Source organism: Schistocerca cancellata, chromosome 9 (assembly GCF_023864275.1).
Source record: "Schistocerca cancellata isolate TAMUIC-IGC-003103 chromosome 9, iqSchCanc2.1, whole genome shotgun sequence".
Lineage (NCBI taxonomy): Eukaryota > Metazoa > Arthropoda > Insecta > Orthoptera > Acrididae > Schistocerca > Schistocerca cancellata.
In genome coordinates this window covers 127,648,757-127,668,666 of record NC_064634.1, presented here as the reverse complement: position 1 = coordinate 127,668,666, position 19,910 = coordinate 127,648,757, and positions in this window count along the sequence as shown.

Sequence of the window (19,910 nt, the reverse complement as noted above, 5' to 3'; positions counted from 1 at the left end):
GTTTAAGTAGTTCTATGTTCTAGGGGACTGATGACCTCAGATGTCAAGTCCCATAGTGCTCAGAGCCATTTGAACCATTTTAGGACTGAGCTTTGTGATTAATTACGTAATTAAGATCGATATTTACGTCAGTTTTGCGACCGAGATAAGCTAAGTACACTAACCTAACCTTCCTCTCCATCATCTGGACAGTTTCCATGTATTAGGGGGTGCACTTGGGCTTCCCATACAGGAGCACCAGGGTTCGAGTCCTGGAAAGATCACCGCCATTTTTAATTTGCCGTTAATTCCAAGCACATCTGATGGTTTAATTGTGTTAGGGGGGTGCACTTGGCCTTTCTGCCAAGGAGGACCACGGTTTGGATCGCTGATGCATTGCGTTTCTTACATGCACTGAGTGTTTGTGCACTGCATTATTTATAGGTGTTTAAGCGTTGTGAACGTTTTTGCATAGAGGAGGTAGCAAGAGGAGAAACGCACCGGAAATGACCGCGGAGAAGCCCTCGGACGTTGGCGCGCCAGGTACATATAGCCTGCGGCCGCGAGCTCGCCTCCAGTTCACCACCGGCAATGGAGGGTGAAGCTTTGACAATGCCAGCCACTCGTGCTGGCGAAACGTCAGAAAAATCATTAGATGAACGTCGGCCGAAGAACCCGAGACAGAAGCCAATAGGCAGTTTGTCAACAACTGGCCACGAAAGCCTTAACAATTTTGTTTTTTTTGCATAGAGCTACACATGCATTATTTTGGTGATCTACGAGTAGTTTGCATGTCTGTATGCTGTGTACTGCATTATTTCGGTAATTTACGAGTTTTTTGCATCTCTGTACATCAGTGTACTGCAATGTTTAGGAGTAGTTTGCAGGTCTGTAGACTATTTACTGCGAACTCAAGCACTTCAGGGTGAGTGTTTTGTATCAGTGTGATAAATAAACTACGTAAAATCCGTCCCTAAATAAACTGTTCCAAAAATAAATAAAGTGCAATGCTTCCTCTCTCCAGCAGCCGAGAACTGGCTGAGTGCTTTTCCCACCATTTCCCCCCTCCAGAGTATCATCTTGGATTATGCAATGGGAGGGTTGATGGTGCCCTCTGGTGGCAGTGCTGTGTACTAGGTCAGTTGGACTCCGGATCTCGGGGTGACCACACTGTACGGAGGCACCGCCTCAAATTAAGTAAAGACTGCTTAAATAAAGACTTATATCCATCCTATTCAGCACAGGCTGAGTCCTTTTCCCATCAATTCCCATGTGGGGGTGGAGGGATGGGATGTCAGCACAGCCCTGGGACAACGAAATTCCCGCCAAATTTCGAAATTCCTGCCAAAATTCTAAATATCCACCAATGGGCCAGGTTGGGGGAGGGATGGGTGTGTTGGAGGGGGGAGGTGTGGGGGGGATGTGGAGGCTGAGGCACAAGTGCAGCTGAGAAAAACACGTGATGTCATCCGGGTGTGAGGGTGGTCGTCGTCGTGGCAGGGGTGGATATGGGTGGTTGGATTAATTGATCAATTTAATTAATTTGCATATCAATATGATATCAAAATTGCGCTTTCGCCATCAACTCCCTACTACTAACAAGAACAACCATACAGTTTAAAGACATCCATCTCCTATATAGGAAAAACAAACTCAAGCAGTTTCAACGTTTCATTTAGGACCAGCAACCCTTTTCTTTCATGAAGAGTTTATTTTGAATCTGTCATAGCTGCAGTATAGCGGACTGGTTTCGAACTTACTGATTCATTCTCAAGTCTGACCTACTGAGACTGTACTGAAAGTGTCTAATCGAATTGTACTTCAATCTGATTCCGACTTATTAGTGAACATGTGTCTATTGTGATATTTATCTACCGATGCTGTGTGCACGTGTATTACCAACTTTAGATGGTTGTCATGAAGGTCACGCACTTTTAGTACAGCCTGACTAGGTCGGGCTTGGGACTGAACCGGTCGGCTCGAAACTAGTCGCCGAAATATATGTACTGCAGCTGTGACAGATTTGTAATACACTCTTAAAAAAATTATTCAAAAGTAAAATCGCACATGGAATTAACTGGGCAGTTGATACGTTTATTTAACTGTCGTGGATCAGAGGTATTTGAAAATTAACAATCAGAATTAATAACGGTCACGATACAGTTTAGCCAGCGATAGATTAAGAAATAAAATAATGGAAACGGCATGAAATACTACAATTTTAGTCACCAGAAACAATCATATACTGTAAAGTGTACAGGCGTCCAATTTCGTGTGGAAGAAAGTATGAAATATAATATGTGCTTTGGGTTTGCAATTTTTCCCCTGAATTAAATATAGGGAGTTAGCAGGGAAACTTAAAAAAAGGAAGAAAGACCGAATGCAGTTATAGTATATTAACCTCAACCTTTTTTCTTTTATTTTGCTTATGCGAATACCCTCACTGTTTTGCACCGTTGGATGAATTGTATAAGTCTCTGAAAAGTTATGGGGAAATTCTAGATTTTGATGTCCGCCAGCACGTTATTCCACCATACCGACTGAGCACTGCGTCGTTTGTGGGTCGATTCGAGTAGTCTTCCTCAAGACGTAGAAAGAAGCAGACGGGAAAAGGAAACACAAGTCATTATCTAAATGAGAGCCACGTGGAAGTTTCTACGGCCCAATTACTGCCCATGGCGCCCTTAACAAGAGAACAGGCAATTATGGATACAGTAAAGTAAACTACGACATTAGTCTGAAAATGAATCTGCTTTTTCTCGTGAAAACTAGGTAGCTGATTGAGAGTCGGACCAGGACTTCTGACCGTGACGCAGCTACGTGAAAAGATTTCGGCTGACTCATCTGTTGTATCACTATTCGCTGTAGTTCTGAGTTAGAGTCCCTGAACATAACCAAATTTTAGGTAATCAGACTGGTTCATTAACGAATCTTAGTTGTTACTTCACTGATTCGCATTTGGACGCAGCGTTGCTCAAATCCCATCTAGCTTCTCGATGGTCTCTCAAAATCACTGAAGCCAGATGTCGTATGGTTCCTTTTTAAACTAATCAAACCATTTCATTCCTCATCTTTATCCAGTCCTACACTGTTCTTCAATGACCTAGTCGTTGATCGGATGTCAGATCCTAATCTTCCATTTTTATACTTCGGCTGCAGAGTAAAGATTCGTTTTTATACGTAGCGCCTATCTGTAACACCTGCGTTTAACTTTGCTTTTCCATTACAAAATTACAGCCACCGATAGAAACAGCTTATGGACCTAGTACACTAGAGCTTGCTGGATTTTCCATCCATTTTCCTCCTCCATGGAAAACATGCTTATACCAAAGCTGACAAGTCACTATTTTTGTCGTCTTGGGATTGTTCAAGGTCGGAAAACTCAGACTCGCTGTTGGTGTAGCTTGCACATGCTCTGAACAAAATGCTACAAACACCCACAAAATATATCATAGGAATATTTTTGACATCAGTGATTACAAACGTTTGCATGACTGTTTGGGATTAAATACTATTCATCGCAAATAAACTGTCCCAATTCGGTGAGAGACGCCAGCGAGCAGTAACATGGTTCAAAAACTGTGGAGGCATGGGCGCGAAAATCCCGTACCATTTTGTTGCAATGGTGTTTCCTTGCGTCACGGTATAATTAGGAGGATATGAAGCACTTATTCGATTTATATATAGTGTAAAGCACCATACACACACCAAAAAGGTTTTGCCCCATGGGAAAAAATATACAAAGATGACAATATCATAACTATAACAATAGAGGTAAAAAAAAATAAAGGACGTGACACTAAAGATACGCAGTGCATTGTTTTGAAGCCAGAGTGGGCGGGACCTGTCGCCATTTTAAGTAGCCCAAAACATTAGCAGACTACTATTAGCGATTCCTTCTGTCGTGTGCGCGCAACAGCTCTTTTAAATACTAAAAATTATAGATCTTACACAAATAACATAGTGTAAGGAACACAATTTGGTACATTTTTCTATTCTTGAATTCGTATTCGCACTAGTAATACAATACGTTTGGCCTCATTAACGTAACTTGTTTCTTGCTGATATATTTAAGAAAATTATTAACAGAAGAAAGTGATGTGATAAGTGTACTTTCGTAATCCATTTAATTCTACTTTTACTGTATTTGCATCGATATCAAATGAAAGTGGAACTCCGATTATAACGCTTGTTTACCTACTGGTATCGCTAGTGCTTCTTGTTCGTTACATTTTCGGCTTTCAACTCGTATGCACAACATTTTTAGTATTCAAGTTTGCAAAATACTTATCGAAGTGGTTTTTGCTAGCCCATAAACTTGTACAGTGAGGAAAAAAGCAAAGCATGCTGTCGTAACTCGTGCATGTCAACGAAGTTAATGATTATTGGCATGTCAAAGAAACAGAACTGCATAGAGATATACCGCCACGCAGAATAGAGTTCTTATTTTATTGGACAGTCAGCGCATTAGTCTCACTGTAATTTACCAATCTTCTCACTTTGAAATCTTACCTATGAAGCTATATTCAGCGTTTGGCCACTAACAGCAACGTACAGGGTAAAAAAAATATAAACATCTTCCAGCATTGTGATTGAGGGAATGGTCTCAAACGCTTAAGACCCATTAAAATGGATATTTTGCTTTGACATGACTTGTATGCGAGTGAGTAACTTTTAAAAGTGATAACCCAACTTGGGCAAGAGGTAAGCCTATCTTTCCAACAGCAGCGTATTTGCTTCTTTTCCTTAAATATTTCTCGCCAATAACTCTGTTAGTTTTTCATGAATAACCAAACGAAGCACAATTGGAATGTACTTCTACTTTGATCAACTGCTTGATTTTACTTTTCAATTTCATTTTGAGGTTTTCAAGGTATACACCAGACTATACAATGCTTTGTGATATACACTCCTGGAAATTGAAATAAGAACACCGTGAATTCATTGTCCCAGGAAGGGGAAACTTTATTGACACATTCCTGGGGTCAGATACATCACATCATCACACTGACAGAACCACAGGCACATAGACACAGGCAACAGAGCATGCACAATGTCGGCACTAGTACAGCGTATATCCACCTTTCGCAGCAATGCAGGCTGCTATTCTCCCATGGAGACGATCGTAGAGATGCTGGATGTAGTCCTGTGGAACGGCTTGCCATGCCATTTCCACCTGGCGCCTCAGTTGGACCAGCGTTCGTGCTGGACGTGCAGACCGCGTGAGACGACGCTTCATCCAGTCCCAAACATGCTCAATGGAGGACAGATCCGGAGATCTTGCTGGCCAGGGTAGTTGACTTACACCTTCTAGAGCACGTTGGGTGGCACGGGATACATGCGGACGTGCATTGTCCTGTTGGAACAGCAAGTTCCCTTGCCGGTCTAGGAATGGTAGAACGATGGGTTCGGTGACGGTTTGGATGTACCGTGCACTATTCAGTGTCCCCTCGACGATCACCAGTGGTGTACGGCCAGTGTAGGAGATCGCTCCCCACACCATGATGCCGGGTGTTGGCCCTGTGTGCCTAGGTCGTATGCAGTCCTGATTGTGGCGCTCACCTGCACGGCGCCAAACACGCATACGACCATCATTGGCACCAAGGCAGAAGCGACTCTCATCGCTGAAGACGACACGTCTCCATTCGTCCCTCCATTCACGCCTGTCGCGACACCACTGGAGACGGGCTGCACGATGTTGGGGCGTGAGCGGAAGACGGCCTAACGGTGTGCGGGACCGTAGCCCAGCTTCATGGAGACGGTTGCGAATGGTCCTCGCCGATACCCCAGGAGCAACAGTGTCCCTAATTTGCTGGGAAGTGGCGGTGCGGTCCCCTACGACACTGCGTAGGATCCTACGGTCTTGGCGTGCATCCGTGCGTCGCTGCGGTCCGGTCCCAGGTCGACGGGCACGTGCACCTTCCGCCGACCACTGGCGACAACATCGATGTACTGTGGAGACCTCACGCCCCACGTGTTGAGCAATTCGGCGGTACGTCCACCCGGCCTCCCGCATGCCCACTATACGCCCTCGCTCAAAGTCCGTCAACTGCACATACGGTTCACGTCCACGCTGTCGCGGCATGCTACCAGTGTGAAAGACTGCGATGGAGCTCCGTATGCCACGGCAAACTGGCTGACACTGACGGCGGCGGTGCACAAATGCTGCGCAGCTAGCGCCATTCGACGGCCAACACCGCGGTTCCTAGTGTGTCTGCTGTGCCGTGCGTGTGATCATTGCTTGTACAGCCCTCTCGCAGTGTCCGGAGCAAGTATGGTGGGTCTGACACACCGGTGTCAATGTGTTCTTTTTTCCATTTCCAGGAGTGTACTTAGTTTCATGTTTCATGTATCATTTTCACGATAAATTGTAATGATATGGAACGAGTAATTATATATTTACATCATTTTTTTAAATGTGTGTCCGTTCTGATCATTTATTAGTATTTGCGTGTTGTAATTAGACGGACAGATGTTAGTCAGTAATTTCTACCCATCACCATTTAAACATTACAGTAACAGACAATCTTCTGCGGAATAAGAGGAGTTATCAAAGAAAAAACGTTTTCATTTTAATTTCAAATTTTACTTTGCTGTGTGTCAGGCATTTTGTGTCAATGGGTAGGTGATCAAAATTTTTGGTTGCAGCGTTGTGAACCTCTGTTTATGTTAAGTACAGCTTTAATGTGGCGTCATGAATATCATTTTTTTTCTTCTGGTATTGTAATTAAGTACATAATTGTTCCTGTTGAAGTGCAGAGGACCGGCCGAAGTGGCCGTGCGGTTAAAGGCGCTGCAGTCTGGAACCGCAAGACCGCTACGGTCGCAGGTTCGAATCCTGCTTCGGGCATTGATGTTTGTGATGTTCTTAGGTTAGTTAGGTTTAACTAGTTTTAAGTTCTAGGGGACTAATGACCTCAGAAGTTGAGTCGCATAGTGCTCAGAGCCATTTGAACCATTTTTTTGAAGTGCAGAGGATTATTTACAACAAACTTGATAAGGGAAAAAACTACGCTGTGAAACGGATAGATTGCTACTCACACGCCGAGCACAAGGTAGGTGCGACGAAAAGACTGTTCACATAAATTTGTCTTCTTCAGAAAGCAAGCACAGGACACATACACATTAATACAATCACACACACAAAACTCAAGCACACATGACCTCTGTCTCTGTCGGTTCTAGCCAAAATCTTTTTTAAAGGGGGAAGAAATTTGAACAGTGAATAATAGTTATCGGCGAGAGGAACACAGGGCATCAGATGCTACCCCAACAATCAGTGTGGTTGCGTGGCCGTATGTTGTGCCGGAACGAGAGCTCTGACGCCGTGTTGCTCGCATGTCGGAGCGTTTCCGACTCGGAAGGTAATGAGAAATACAGGAGAGAAGAGAAGGAACGGACACTGAGTCAAGTAAGGCAAATCTAAAGTCAAAAGACAGAAATAAAACCATTACAACAAAATTAAACACTGCAACAATAATTCATGTACACAAAAGCAAATATCGCTTCAATTGCTCGACTTACGAATGAAATATGATTGCTGTAATCTTTAGATTACGATCGGATCGATTGGGTACACCCGCAAACAACGCAAGCTGGCGTTTTTGATAGAACAACCACGGCTCCACGAAATCAAAGCACGCAACACTGTCGGAACTGCGCACGGGCACGTCAGAGTGACGTCACGGGGCAGTATGAAAGAGTGAACTGTGGAGGTATGAATGCGATGAACATAATGTTTTGGGTTAGTTAAGATGGCGGACAACGGCTACAAGTTTAGGACATAATGACACCTCCATTCTTTTTGTCCTCCATGACTACAACAGTACCAAAGAGTCACTCTCTGAGAGATATTGTATGTGCATTGACATCAACGTACATATTGTAATATCATTGGGAGATAAATTGTTTGATGCTGTTGTAGGTTATTATATGGTCATCTTTGTATTACTCGCACAAACGAAGTTGACACTCGGCGTGGTGGCTGACGGTAACTACTGTAAATGGGAAATGCCTTTACGGTCGTTCCCATCAGCCACCACGCCCAGTATCAACTTTGTTGGCACATGTAATACGCATTCTCTCACGTGGCGAAACGTTTTCGGTGTGCGTTGGATATATATATATATATATATATATATATATATATATATATATATAGTGTGGATATATACCTGCTTCATACTGTGCTTTATCGTTATTAAGGCCAGCTGTTTTAAAATAGGCCTTTTTTAACCTTTTTTTAGTGTAGGGCGCCCCCATCCCAAGCATCTTTCACTGCCAATGGGAATAAGGAGCCGAAAACCAATGTAAAAATCAATAAGTGTGCACCCAACGTGAGCAACCTGTCGGTTCTAAACCGGTAATGGCTCTAGCTGTGTAACTAATTAGCATTATCAACAGTGGCTGTTGTTCTTTTCTTCTTTGCAAGAACCAACCTTTGAACAACATGGCATTATCATAGATGGAAGAACTATTGAGACATCTCAGAAGTGCAAATATCTGTAAGTTATAATCCCAGACCAAGGTTCCAGTAAATAAGAAATAAGACGGGGCGACATAAGTTAAACAAGCAATCAATAAGCTGAATTCCATCATCTGATCATATAAAAGTATCAGACATAAAAGTAAACAAAGCATTTTTTTATATGGTGCGAAATCCTGGGAAATGAAACAAGACAGAAGAAGACTTGAAAACTCCCACGTACACCACTGAAGACGTGGAAAACGGCGTTTAAAACGGTTCGGTCAAGTGATGAACAATGGCCGAAACAAGTCGCCAACCTACATACAAGAGAAGAGTAGGAGGGCCGCTTGCAGAAAGGAAAAAATACAGCAGAGAGGATGTATAGCGAAGAAATTCGAAAGAAGGTTTGTACAATGCGGCATTATATATCCTTATAAGAGACATGGGAACAAGTAATGTACCCCGGAACAGTGTCGAACACAATAGTTTTGGTGGGCTAGGTAGTTACGGTGTGAGGGAACAGAGTGTTGCGTGGGCCTGCTGCCTACGAATATTTGAACATGGTATATAAACCAGTCATCTCTATTGTGACGCTGTACTTCTTCCCCATGTGCGTTTTTCAAGCCTGCATTCGGCTTTGACTTCGTCTGTATGGATGACAATGAGCGGCCACATCGAACGGCGCAGGTGGATGAGGTCTTTGAACGAAAGGATATTCGACCTGGTCGCTTTCCCAACTTAATACCCTTCGAGAATGAATGGGGTGCGTTGGGAAGACGTATTCCAGTACGTCCACATGCACCAGTGACCATCCAGCAATTGTCAACCGCACTGGTGGAAGAATGGAAGTCATTACCATTCTTGCGGCCAGCACTGGGGCATGGTGCAGAGTACGTATTGCCAGCCGCGCTGATCACGCACCCTATTCAGAACCATTTCACGCCATTTGTATTGAACAGGGCACCATCATAAATCGCGGTGCCTTCAGTATAATTACTGTCTGAATAAAAGTGTCTTTCTCCTTGCCTCACTGCGTATTTCTTTTAGTTTCCTTCTGTACATACTGTAACAGTTCTTTCTACGTGTGGTCCAACTTTCACTGAGCTACGTTTCTTGGTAGTCAGATATCATGCGAAAGTTACTTTCGTCCTTGTGGTGTCACCGCCAGCTAGGTGGTAGCCTTTAAATCGGCCGCGGTCTGTTAGTATACGTCGGACCCGCGTGTCGCCACTATCAGTGATTGCAGACCGAGCGCCGCCACACGGCAGGTCTAGAGAGACTTCCTAGCACTCGCCCTAGTTGTACAGCCGACTTTGCTAGCGATGGTTCACTGAAAAATTACACTCTCATTTGCCGAGACGATAGTTAGCATAGCCTTCAGCTACGTCATTTACTACGACCTAGCAAGGCGCCATTACCAGTTTCTACTGATGCTGTAAAACATGTACCGTCAAGAGCGATGTTCACCAATTATGGATTAAAGTTAAGTATTCCAGAAGCTACGTACGTTTTTTGCTAGTCTCATTTCCTGTGTGAGCTAAAACGCGTGCCTTTCGGCTTCCTCTCATAGTGGGTTGGCTGTCTTGCCAATCCACAACAGTCCTTAATTTTTGCATACCAGTGTATATTTATTGCTCAATTAAGCACATAGACAGACAGTGAACTTGCATAAACAGAAATGGAAACTAAAAGGAGGATCGTGTATCACCAGCAGGAATGGCAGACGAGGAGGAAGTTGGATGTAGAACGTGTTGATCTGAATGTGAAGGAGAAAAGCAGATACAAACTGTTTAGAAGTCCAAGACCCAGGAGATGTAGTGTAGTGCAATTGAAGAAGGGGATGTTGAAGTGTGGTCAACAAACGAAGGCACCTTGAATCGCGTGTAGTTAGTAGGGGGGCCACTGACCACTGCCTGAGCAAACTGCTTGCTAGGCTCTTCAGAGGAGTTGACACTACGTTTCTGCAGCGCCAGAGGCTCTTGCTGGGATAAGCTGCTTTTCGTGGGTAGTATTCAAGCACACTAGCAATTTGTTTTGTCTAGCGGTTATCGCGTAACTTTTTGAAAAAGTGAATGAAATAAAATATCCTGTTAAATTTGGAAGGAAATGTTTTGTTAAAAAATCTCTTTTATGTTCGCTAAAAGCCACGGCTAAATTTTCTCAGGCCGCTATCGCCAGAAACATCACACGTATTCCAACGTGAAGACATCCGTCTTACTCACGATGGATAAAAAAAAATCTTTCTTTAATGTTACGCGACAAGCAAATTAAATATAATACTCAATTAATTATTTATTTTTCTCTGTAAGACTTGATGGTCCAGTATGCATATGTCCAATGGCAGCGTATACAACTGAAATAATTGTTTTTAATAAAACTGTACTTCTGGCCTACAAAAAGAAATGAAAAATATTACAAGACGCCATTCTGCATTTATTTAGATTGTTATCTTTAACATTTTTTGCAGTTAAATCATTTTTTATCATTTTTAACACCAATGGCGTCGCTGCATCAATGGACTTACACAAAATGGCCAGGGCAACATACACTCCTGGAAACTGAAATAAGAACACCGTGAATTCATTGTCCCAGGAAGGGGAAACTTTATTGACACATTCCTGGGGTCAGATACATCACATGATCACACTGACAGAACCACAGGCACATAGACACAGGCAACAGAGCATGCACAATGTCGGCACTAGTACAGTGTATATCCACCTTTCGCAGCAATGCAGGCTGCTATTCTCCCATGGAGACGATCGTAGAGATGCTGGATGTAGTCCTGTGGAACGGCTTGCCATGCCATTTCCACCTGGCGCCTCAGTTGGACCAGCGTTCGTGCTGGACGTGCAGACCGCGTGAGACGACGCTTCATCCAGTCCCAAACATGCTCAATGGGGGACACATCCGGAGATCTTGCTGGCCAGGGTAGTTGACTTACACCTTCTAGAGCACGTTGGATGGCACGGGATACATGCGGACGTGCATTGTCCTGTTGGAACAGCAAGTTCCCTTGCCGGTCTAGGAATGATAGAACGATGGGTTCGATGACGGTTTGGATGTACCGTGCACTATTCAGTGTCCCCTCGACGATCACCAGTGGTGTACGGCCAGTGTAGGAGATCGCTCCCCACACCATGATGCCGGGTGTTGGCCCTGTGTGCCTCGGTCGTATGCAGTCCTGATTGTGGCGCTCACCTGCACGGCGCCAAACACGCATACGACCATCATTGGCACCAAGGCAGAAGCGACTCTCATCGCTGAAGACGACACGTCTCCATTCGTCCCTCCATTCACGCCTGTCGCGACACCACTGGAGGCGGGCTGCACGATGTTGGGGCGTGAGCGGAAGACGGCCTAACGGTGTGCGGGACCGTAGCCCAGCTTCATGGAGACGGTTGCGAATGGTCCTCGCCGATACCCCAGGAGCAACAGTGTCCCTAATTTGCTGGGAAGTGGCGGTGCGGTCCCCTACGGCACTGCGTAGGATCCTACGGTCTTGGCGTGCATCCGTGCGTCGCTGCGGTTCGATCCCAGGTCGACGGGCACGTGCACCTTCCGCCGACCACTGGCGACAACATCGATGTACTGTGGAGACCTCACGCCCCACGTGTTGAGCAATTCGGCGGTACGTCCACCCGGCCTCCCGCATGCCCACTATACGCCCTCGCTCAAAGTCCGTCAACTGCACATACGGTTCACGTCCACGCTGTCGCGGCATGCTACCAGTGTTAAAGACTGCGATGGAGCTCCGTATGCCACGGCAAACTGGCTGACACTGACGGCGGCGGTGCACAAATGCTGCGCAGCTAGCGCCATTCGACGGCCAACACCGCGGTTCCTGGTGTGTCCGCTGTGCCGTGCGTGTGATCATTGCTTGTACAGCCCTCTCGCAGTGTCCGGAGCAAGTATGGTGGGTCTGACACACCGGTGTCAATGTGTTCTTTTTTCCATTTCCAGGAGTGTATAATTATTACGTAAATGATAATTATGGGTTAGAGAAGGTACTTTTTGATACTAACAAAAACCACATACTACCAAGCTATTTACATATATATTTAACAAAAATTATCATGACACTACATATAATTGAAATAATTATTTACTGACCGTGATCTATATGAGACTGTCAGATAGGACATCAGAACCAACCAGACACAGAAGACAAAGAAGGAGGCAAGAGTGTGAAACAAAGAAATCTTTTTGTTATATACTACGATACAGAGATAATAGTAATTACAATTCTATGAGCACATATAGCGGTTCCATTGTAGTTACGTATCGATAAGCTGACTTAGATTACTTTTTTTAAAGAAGCGATGCTATACGGTGTAGTTCAGCTTAATGTAGTTAAGACACATGTTACTTTTAGTTTTCACATATGTTAAAAAGTTGAAAAACTGCGAGAAAACAATATGATAATTTATTTTGCCTTTACCAGTTTCGGGAAAGTTTACCCATCTCCACCAATAAAAATGTTATTTGCATCTCTGACGGAAACCTTATGTAATAAATTACACCATATATTAGGTTGGCGCATATTTTCGTATAGTTTTTGCTTTACATGTTAGTATTCTGGTTGCCGTGGGTTTACTTATCGATTGTTACTTCTTATTTGTAGTTCACTTTTGCTATACGAGTGGAGTGCAAGGTGGAGGAATTCGGAAGACATTCTTTTGTCTGAGTTCAGTAGAGCAGTGACAGCAGCGGAGCAACTAGAAACTTTAGCTCCGTGTATCGGGATAACGCTGTTGGACAGAACACGGCAAGAAGATGATGTCTCGTTTTACTGACAACCGTTTCAACGTTAGTGACTAAACACGTTCAGGAAGACCTTCACGGTTTCATGACGATCGTTTAAACGCAGTAATCCACAACGTTCCAAGTCAGTGTACTCGAGAGCTGGTCCATGTGATGAACTGTGACCGTTCCACCACTGTGCGACATTTGCAAGCAGTGGAGAAGGTTCGACAACTGGGTGTATAGTTAGCGGATGCTCTAAGCCAAAATCACAAAGCGTCCGCCGCTCGTGGTCTCGCGGTAGCGTTCTCGCTTCCCGAGCACGGGGTCCCGGGTTCGATTCCCGGCGGGGTCAGGGATTATCACCTGCCTCGAGATGACTGGGTGTTTGTGTTGTCCTCATCATTTCATCAGCATCCAGGAACGTGGCGAAATTGGACTGAGCAAAGATTGGGTAATTGTACGGGCGCTGATAACCACGCAGTTGAGCGCCCCACAAACCAAACATCATCATCATCAAAATCACAAAGCGGGTGGCCATATGTGCATCTCTGCTTGCTCGTCATCAACTGGCTCGAGAACACCAACCACTTTATAATGCCGACGAGAAATATTGTCTTTATGCTAACGTAAGGGAAGTAATGTTAACATAAGGAAAATTAGGAAAAAGCAGCAACTCTCCGTACAAAGGTTTGCGCGTATCCACAGAAGATAATGTTATTCATCAGGTGGAACGGCGACGGAGTGGTTTACCGTGAGATCCTTCCCCGGGATGCACTTCTCTGCTGATATGACGTCTTGCAGAAGTAGTTCAAGAACAACGACCATTATGAGTGCCTGACGCGATGCTTTTCCACGTTAACGCCAGCTGGCATTCTGCTAGACTGACAAAAAACACTTTGTAGGGGTTCGGTTGGGAATTCATTTCGCTCCCTCCTCATTCACCTGATCTTGCGCTGTCAGATTTTCGCCTCTTCCACTCTTTATCGAACAACCTTCAAGGAACTTCCTTGCGGTATGAAAATGCGCTCCGAACATTCCTCCACAATTTCTTCGCCTCTAAACCACGTGATTCGTACAGTCGCGGAATCGAAAAGTTACGCCAGGTTGGCAGATTGTTGTAGGTAGTGAAGGAGAATATATTATTGATGACTAAGGTCTCTGTTACCTGTATCTGTTGGGAAAGCGCTACGAACTTATGCATTAACCTAGTTTTATCAAAAATGAAAATACCTTCCCAAACCTCGCTTTCACAACGAACTGGTTCCGGCGAATTCTCTTCAACTTCTTAAACAATTGAAGAACAGAGGTTACAGATTAGATACGGTATCGTATATCATTCCCAATAGCAAAATTGGAAAGTAATTATTTTGACTTATCTTGTACCTTTGAATTGTACCGGGTGATCAAAAAGTCAGTATAAATTTGAAAACTGAATAAATCACCGAATAATGTAGATAGAGAGGTACAAATTGACACACATGCTTGGAATGACGTGGGGTTTTATTAGAACCAAAAAAATACAAACGTTCAAAAAATGTCCGACAGATGGCGCTTCATCTGATAAGAAAAGCAATAATTAGCATAACAAAGTAAGACAAAGCAAAGATGATGTTGTTTACAGGAAATTCTCAATATGTCCTCCGTCATTCCTCAACAATAGCTGTAGTCGAGGAATAATGCTGTGAATAGCACCGTAAAGCATGTCCGGAGTTGTGGTGAGGCATTGGCGTCGGATGTTGTCTTGCAGCACCCCTAGAGATGTCGGTCGATCACGATACACTTGCGACTTCAGGTAACCCCAAAGCCAATAATCGCACGGACTGAGGTCTGGGGACCTGGGAGGCCAAGCATGACGAAAGTGGCGGCTGAGCACACGATCATCACCAAATGACGCGCGAAATAGATCTTTCACGGGTGTAGGAATATGGGGCTTTTTTTGTTCTAGTAAAACCCCATGTCATTCCAAGCATGTGTGTCAATTTTTACCTCTGTATCTACATTATTCCGTGGTTTATTAAGTTTTCAAATTTATACTGACTTTTTGATCACCCGGTATATATTTCTTCCTGATGTCGGTAGAGCAATTTTGATTCGTTATTGATGCAGAAAGATGGCTTCATCTAATGTTGAATATGAATACGAAAAATAAAAGTCGTAGATGTTCATATTCATTCTTGACACATTTATTTCGTATTTTCCAAATAATTATACCTTCAATAAACAGTTACGGCCGTAATACAAGTCTTCGTAATACAAAAGCAACTTTCACGTCTCATAAGCAATCAACATACAACTTCCTATTTCTAGCCAAGAAGTACAAAGATATTACATGTACCACAGTAACTCTTTTACATTAAAAAGGAATTATTTGTCGATATTCTATTCCGCAGTTTTTTCGAAAATACGTATATATATTTAACAATTTTGATATGAGTGATTTCAAATTAAATTAAAAGTGGATAACCAAATTTTCAAATAAGTTCAAGATGATAATGATGTTTGCTTTGCGGGGTGCGGTCATCAGCGTTCGTAAAAATTCCCAATCTGTACACAGTCTAATGCAGCCACATTCAGGAATGATGACGACAACAAAGACACCCAGCCCCCGGGCAGAGAAAATTCCCAACCCGGGCGGAAATCGAACTCGGGACCCCGTGATCCAGAGGTAATAACGCTAGCCACTAGACCACCAGCGGCAGAAAATAAATTCAATAAATGAAAGTTAATTAAGCTTTTTAGAAAAGTAATAAAATCAGTATTATTCGTGTTAGATTCATGTCTAAACACATGTTCTGTATGTGAGTGTACAAAACGGTTTGACAGATGTTAAAACTATACGATATGTGAGATTACGATTTTCTAAAATTGTAAATACTCTGTAGTAAATTCATGGATCCCCTCCCGGTTAGCCGTGCGGTCTAACGCACGGCCTTCCGGACTGGGAAGGAGCGCCTGGACCCCGGCACGAATCCGCCCGGCGGACTTGTCTCGAGCTCTGGTGAGCCGGTCAGTCTGTGGATGGTTTTTAGGCGGTTTTTCATCTGCCTCGGCGAACGCGGGCTGGTTCCCCTTATTCCGCCTCAACTACACTATGTCGGCGTTTGCTGCGCAAACAAGTTCTCCACGTACGAGTACACCACCATTACTTTACCAAGCAAACATAGGGGTTACACTCGTCTGGTGTGAGACGTTCCCTGGGGGGATCCACCGGGGGCCGAACCGCACAATAACCCTGAAAGACTGGTTCGGTGTGGGGCCGCGGAGGGGTGAATGGACTGCGTTAGTCGTTAAGGGGACCACTGCGGCTGCGGCGCCTCTCCGCCGTTTCTAGGCCCCCTGGTTAACATACAATACGATACAAATTCAAGGACTATCGAAAAATCCATTCCTTTAAATGCGTAGACAAGTACAATACGTAGCAAAGGATGGGCCAGTGATCAGTTCCAACACAGGCTGAAATGTGACAGTTTGGCTATGAGCCGGCGAAACCAACGAATGTGAAGGCAAGAAACTACCTGAAGTGCCTTGGGGTACGCTGAAGTTTCAGCACACTCGAACTCCGCACAAGTCCTTCCCCAGACAACTGTCCCAGACTCTCTGCAGATACCAGCAGTCTCGCTCGTTCTTCGCGATCTGTGGGGCAGCATCAGCGGCTGTGCACTTGACAAGTCTGAGTTTCATGACCAGAATTGCACCATTCAAAATATTGTGTCTGCCTGAATAAAAATGCTTCTGTGATGTATGACGAATTTAAGGCACTTTTTCTGAGTCTGCTATTTGTTCCGTCGAGCCTGTTTTTGTCGGCACAGGCCTTATCAAGATGGTCGGAGGTGTTGCGAATTACAGGGAAGAGAAGGCGCACGTGTCACTACCTAGACAGAGGTCATACTCTATAATGGAGCCGATATTATTTATAGTGATTCACACCTCTTTAACAGAGAAATAGCACTCTTTCATCTGTGCAGGCTGGGTACTGCGCGTCATTCCAGTGCAAAAACGGAATCATGTTGATGTGTGGTACTATTAGAAGCAGTTCTAGATGAGAGTGGTGCATGATCTCTGCAAATGAAAAGTGATTATGTTGTTATGGTCTAGGAATGAACCGGAATAACACAGAGTGAATGCAACATGAACCAGAATAACACAGAGTGAATGCAACACGGTGAATCACACGTATGAGGCCATGCTCACCACGTTCAGTACAAAGACGTGATGCACACTTCTTCTGTTCGAAGAAGTACTACACTCACTGGGGCATTCTAACGACAGGTCCTTAGCCAGCTGATGAAGGATCATACTCCGAAGAGAAGGAAAGAAATTGATGACCGGTGGCAACTTCATCAGAATAATGCCACGATCATGTTCAAACTGAGATAGAACTTGTGCCCAGAAAATATTTCCCACGGGTACTCTGCCTGATGGTAGCTGTGCTTTTGAGACTGCTTCAAGGCTACTACTCAATGAAAGTGACCAACCGAAACTTGTACCTGGGATAATACTTGTAAGCTACTGCCCTGAATAGTGTTGAAATTATTGTGACTCTTACAGGAAAATCATTTTCAAATTTATAGTCTGATATGAGTAGGCGTTACATGAATGCACTAACTACTTTCTTCGGTGGCCGAGCGGTTCTAGGCGCTTCAGTCTGTAACCGCGAATCGTGCCTCGCGCATGGATGTTTGTGATGTCCTTAGGTTTAAGTAGTTCTAAGTTCTAGGGGACTGATGACCTCAGATGTTAAGTCCCATAGTGCTCGGAGCCATTTGAGCCATTTTAGAACTACTTTCTTGAAAAGATGTAACATAAGTTATAGACAAAATAATACCCTGAAACCGAAAACCATTCTTGTCAGAGCTGTGATTATGCGCCACAGACCGACTTTCCTCTGTCTGTCCTTGAAGGTACACGTTAATATTTTCGCTCAATGCGTTTCGGCTGTCGCAAATTTTTGAAAGTACTTGTTTGAGGAGCCGTGGGTGGAACCGCTAAATAATCGGGTAGAAATCACTACATTGTAAGTCAAATTATGAAAGGCAATAGGGTGTACGATTTCAGACAGTGTAGATAAAAACGTGAACGAGAACCGAAGAGACACAGTATGTGACCAAGTGCTGCTGGAAGTACAAGCCTCACAGATTCACACATTACTTATAATTACAAAAGGTACTAAGAAAACTTATTGAGAACAAGTATACACATTAAGTTTAAGGTGTGAGAATCGCAAAAAGCAACTAATGAAATTCTACAACCGTAATGCGGCCAAATTGTATCTTTCATTTTGACTAATAATTAACACGTATAATAGTGACGAATAAGGAATATACAGAGTGGAAATTATTGAACTACATGAAATAAAATCGTCAAAACTTCTGAACGGTTTGATTAGGACGTTCAAACTACACGGTTGGGCGTGGGGCATGACGGGAATAAGTATGCACTGTATGGTTTGGTTTAGCGACGAAGACCACTTTTATTTGGCTGGGTACGTCAACAAGCAAAATTGGCGCATTTGGAGAACTGAGAATCCGCATTTCGCGATCGAGAAGTCTCTCCACCCTCATGCGGTGTGCAAAGTCCAGTCAAGGACATGAAGGCACGGTGACTACCGAACGGTACGTGAAGGTTCTGGAAGATGATTACATCGCCATTATCCAAAGTGAGCCTGATTTCGAGAAGATGTGGTTCATGCAAGACGGAGCTCGACCCTGTCGAAGCAGGAGAGTGTTTGATGTCCTGGAGGAGCACTTTGGGTACCGTATTCTGACTCTGGGGTACCCAGAGGCCACTGGCATGGACCTCGATTGGCCGCCATATTCTCCAGATATGAACACTTCTTTTGTGGGGCTGTATTAAAGACAACGTGTACAGCAATAACCCCAAAACTATTGCTGAGCTGAGAAGAGCCATTCAGTAGGTCATCGACAGCATCGATGTTCCGAACTTCAGCGGGTCATGCAGAATCCCGCTATTCGTCTGCACCACATCATCGCCAATCAAGGCAGGCATATCGAACATGTCATAACCTAAATCCCAATATCTGTAGTGACGTTTACATGTTGAATAAAGTGTGTGCACGCCGTTGTTTGTAATTAATTTATGTCTTTTTTTATATAGTTCAGTAATTTTCGTCCTGTATCTGAACTACGAAGCAATTATTTTCGCTACGTAGCCACATGTTTTTGCCATAAATCGTCGTACGAGTCTTTAGCGATGGAAAGTTCGTATCGTCAAGGAACGCGGCATTCGTCCATTTCTATTAAACGAGAGATATTGAGCGCCTTTGTAAGCACGTACAAGAATAATGAAGGTTTTCGTTACCAACGCCACAGCTCGAAGTGACGCCCATCTAACGCGCTCGAAACAAATTTTCTCTGTCCCACGCTCAGTAGAGTTCTCTGTTTCTGACAGTGGAAATTGACGTCACATCCCCAGCCAACCTCATCGGAGAAACAGAAGTACCGCCCGCCTAGCGTAACCCCAAAGATTTTGCTGCTTGAGGTACATCGAAATTGTCTGGATCTCTTTGCTTCAATAAACGTTTGTCTGCTGAAGGCTGAAGCAATAGTAGCAGCATGATGAAAGAGTGATAACATGCTGTTAATATTTTCAATCATGTTTCTTCAATCAGTACTTCAGTTAAGCATTATCATACAGATAAGAAAATATTCCTTTTTTTTTTGTCACTCAGTATTTTATTTGTGTCTACCAAGCATGTTTC